Source organism: Canis lupus, chromosome 28 (assembly GCF_003254725.2).
Source record: "Canis lupus dingo isolate Sandy chromosome 28, ASM325472v2, whole genome shotgun sequence".
Classification (NCBI taxonomy): domain Eukaryota; kingdom Metazoa; phylum Chordata; class Mammalia; order Carnivora; family Canidae; genus Canis; species Canis lupus.
In genome coordinates, this window is record NC_064270.1 from 37,789,328 (window position 1) to 37,794,028 (window position 4,701).

Here is a 4,701-nt window from a genome sequence, read left to right on the forward strand (position 1 = left end):
TGAAGACAAGGGGGGAGGGAGGGCACACATTTCCCTTGGTTCCATTTCATTGTCCTGGAAAAGAACGAGATCCCAGGCATAATGTCCTCTGAATGCCCTCCCCGCGTCCCCAATCCATGCCTTCCTTCCAATTTCCCCAGCCAACTGCAGCCCCTAGCCCAGGGCCTCATCCATCTCATTCCCAATGCCCCTTCATCCATCCCCATCACTTATGCAGCCTGGTTAGTCTTTCCATGGAACACTCCACTCATCTGTTTAGACTTGAACTCAGAGCGACAGGGACCTCCATGGCCCAGCACATAGCCTCCTCGGCCAGCTGCCCTTCTGCCTTATGAACACTCTGTACTCTAGGCAATTGGTAGAGGAAGAAAAAAAAAAAAAAAAAAGACCAGGAAATGAATTCCCCACCCTCCCCTTAACAGCCTCTTGAATTTGCACAAGTGAAATCCCCTAAACTTCTGTGTGTGCCTCTATAAAATTGTGCTGAAAATAATCCCTACCTCAGAAGGCTTTTGGAGCATTAATAACACAAAATATATGAATCTGAGGCAGTGCTTGGTACACAGTAGGTGCTCAATAAAAGTTGTGTTCTTTTTTTGGTACTGACAATCCCTTGAACGTCCGTACTGCTCTCGTGGCAGTCACTCAGCCTGTGTCAATTTATAGAACACTCTTCCCCCACCCTCGCTTACCTGTCAAAATCCTCAGTGCCCTTCAGGACCTATGTATTAAGTCTCCCACACTCCACCTTGTCACTGTCCGAATGGGGCCCTGTCTCAGCCACCCCTGAGTCTCCAGGGCCAACTGGAACAGAGCGTGCACTCAACAAATTAGCGTTAAATGAATAAATGAGCTGAAATGTGACCTCTTCCAAGGAACCATTCCAACCCCTCCCATCCAAAAGCACTCTTGCCCTCCTCTGAGCTCGGAGGGACCATTTTTCTGCACCTTTAAGGTGGTGTCTAATACTTTCGGTCTTATAATTGGGGAGACGAGCTATACACAAACACAGCCATAATATATTGAGCTCCTTGGGGGCAAAGGCTGTCTCAGCTGCTATGATGGAAACATCCATGACATTCATGGCAGACCCTAAAGGATTATTTTGATGGAAGGTGTTCCTTGCTCCATGTAATAGATCCAATTTAGCCAAGTGCTCCATCAAGCAAGTTTCCGATTCTCTCATTGACTTAATTATAGATACATAAAATTTGGCACGGATTACATGAGTGACTATTTAACCCCTAGATCCCCAGATAAATTGTTGACATTGATTTGGAAATAATCCCTAAAACTTGACTTATTTTTTTTCTCCCCCCAGCACAAAGTTTAGAGTGATTTTTTTTTTACGAGCTCCCCTCCCCCACGTTGTTCCAATCCTTACACTTGCAGGTCTCTCTCCAGACATCTTTGCCCAGTAATAATTACGGTGTGTTCCCAACCTAACTGATGGCTGGTGTCCTCATTAAGGACCATTACCCTGAAAAGGGTGTTTATTGAACCTGGCAGAGTGCTGATATTTGTTAGACCCTGTCATATGGTTGATGGCGTTTAGTCAGAACTCATTCGGAAACAGGAGTGAGCCGTTCAAACTGGCACCGGCAGCAGGGACACGGAGGTGGGCTCAAGATGGCAGCACAACTCTCCATGGCGCCCGCAGGCCAAGGAAGGCTGTTCCACCAGGTGGCTTGACCCCTCCACTCCCCCTGCTCTGAATCCTGTTAAATGGATTTCTGTTGAGTGAGAGGTACTCATACCAAATCGATAGAAATTAGAGAAACCACGGTATGTTTGAATTTCACAACTACTTTTGTCCTACGCACGCCATGCCAGGATTATTTTAAAAGGATTGTGACTAATTAGAGAATGGATACCATTGGGGAAAAGTATGTTTTCAGATAAACCAGTAATTTAATTCTCTATATAATTACAAAGGATTGAGCTCAGTGAGAGATAGGAGAATTCATTATCTTCTGGGAGATATTACAAAGATAGAGATTTTTGTGTAAATCCCTAGAATTGTATGCGTTAGTCATTATATTTCGTAAAATTATGTACACCACACAAACCGGAATGTTGGGGGCATCGATGTGGAAAGACAAGGACCAGAACCTGGATCAATACTCCAGAGTTTCAGTCTGGCTTCCTCACTACTCACCAGCTGTGGGAGGACAAGGCACATCCTTGCTGTAGTCGTCTATCAGGTAAAATTCATCGATTCCAATGACCTTAAAACATGTTTGATGTGTTGGAAATGCTGGTGTAGGACCAAGCAAAAGATAGATGAATTCGTTCCTTAGAGGTATTCACAGCGTGGCGGATGGCGGGGTGGTGTGTTTCTGTAAACGTTTCTTGATGTGCAGACATTCTACAAATAGGTGTGGAGACTGGGACCCAGAGAAACACAAAAGCTGAAAGACCTAATTCTGCCCAGAAAGAATGGACTCAAAGCCAAGACAAAGGCTACCACTGATGGCTGGCCCTTACTGAGGGCTTACCGTCAGACCTCTGCACTGATGCACTCATTTCATTTGTTGAAACACCATCTACTCAATCTCTACATTTTAAAGGATGAGGCATAGATCCTCAGGTGGAGATAGAAATGAAAGGCAAAGGGAACAGCTTCCAGAGAAGAATTAAAGCATTGGTGTATTTGTTCATCTATTTGTACCACAAATATCCGGATATGGGACATTGTGCTAGGTTCTGGGATTCCAGCAGGAAACAAAAACAGTCTTTACTGTCTCACAATGATCAAGCACACGTTTTTCAAGTGATTCAACAGTTATTCAAACAAATAGTCATCAAACACCCTGTCCAAAGGTTCTGTCTCAGGGGGTTGCGAGACCTGGTACAGAGACTATGGGGGGGGACTTAATCTGGCCAAGGCAACGGGCAGTGAAGCTAAGTCTTAAAGGAAGGAGCAGAGAGAGACAGACTTGGTTGAGAGGGAAGGAGAAACCAGAGTAGAGAACAAGTAGGTGTGAGGCCTGGGAAGCAGCCGGGGAGGCTGGGAGCTGAGATTGGAGACCAGGGCAAGGTGAGGGTGGGGGTAGCTGGGCCCTACGGGGCCTTGCTGGCCACACTGGGGGCATTCTGTCTTTGTAGTGACAACTCCAGAAAGCACAGAGAGGGATCCGGTCTGCATGCGGACTGCGGTGTCGGCCAGAAATTGCACAAGGTCAGCGTGGACGCTGGCTCAGCAGACAGGAGGCCACTGCCATGGTCTATTGGTAGCGTGGGGAGGGAGACCTGTACATGGGTCTCAGGATACTGCAAGGTTCTCTGCCCGTCCACCTGGGAGCGCTCTAGGCCGCAGGTAATACAAGGCCATAGAGGTCACAGAGAGACTCAACCGAGTGGAGCTGGGCCAGGTTTTTCTCATGAGGCTAGAAGCTAGAGCCAGGGCTGGGGTGGTGGTAGGATCCCACAGCGCACGTGTCTGGGCTTCAGCCTTTTGCTCTGCAGTCCCTGCAAAGACTTTCATCCCCTCAGCTGCTCATGGCTACCCAAGGGTGCCCTAGTGTAAGCCTCTTGTTCACATTCCAGAAAGGAAGGCAGAAGCAGCAGAGGGAATGGGAAGGTACCTGCATCTGGAAAGCAGACATTTATTCCTCAGACACCCCAACTCACCAACTCTTGGGTCTCTTTGGTCAGAATTGCATGCCATGACCACGCTGGTGGTGAAGGGTGCTGGAAATGAAGACTACGTTTTCTCTTGTCACTGTTTTATGGCCAGGCACACTGTTGCCGCAAATACAATCAGATTTTTAATTCAAATTAGGAAGGGAGAGTGGACATTGGGTGGGCACTGAGCAGTTTTACCACACACTGCCCTTCCCTTCCCGTCACTATATCGTATGACACTGATAGTATTTATTACTACCTAGCTACGGATCTGCCTGTTGATTGTTTCTCCCTCATGTAAACTCCAGGAGACCGAGGGCTTTCTTGTCTCCTTCACCACCGAATTCCCAAGGCCCAGAGGAGAGCCAAGCTCATAAGTGGTGTCTAATAAATATCTGTTGGATGAATAAATAAGGGGCGAATTCTTGCAGAGTTGGTGACGGATGGGATATGGTGGACGGGGATTTGGAGAAAGGGGCTCAGAATGACTCCTGTTTCTACTGGCTCCCAGGAGCAGGTGGTAGGATGGTTTACGAGGTGGGGAGCCTGCAAGAGGGCAGTTCCGGGGTGAGGCGCGCTGGCTTGTGGGTGCCAGAGGGAACTCCAAACAGGCAGCTGGCTAAACAGATGTGGAGCTCGGAGGAGAAGTCTGGCTAGAGATGCACCTTTGAGACTCATCCGAGACTAGGTGGGAATCAAAGCCAAGATTGTGGATGAGATTACTGAGGGAGAAAATACAAGAGTGGATGACCACTCTGTTGCTGGCAATGTAGGATAGATATGGGAGAGCTGGAGGAGACGAGCCGAAAATGCTAGAAGAGACCAACTCAGTGTCTTCTTCCCCATAGTACATCTGGGTTGAACTAGGCCCAGAAAATACCCTGAATTCATTCATTTATTCACTCAGTGATTATTTATTGATGTTTACCATATGCCAAGCATGGACTCAGGCCGTGAGAGATGAAAATGATTAAGGCATTGCCCCAGACCCCCTTGCTGCCCCACTGGGGAGACAGGAATGTGAAGAAACTGCCATAATTCACCACAGCAAGGGAAATAAGCCAGGTATGCATA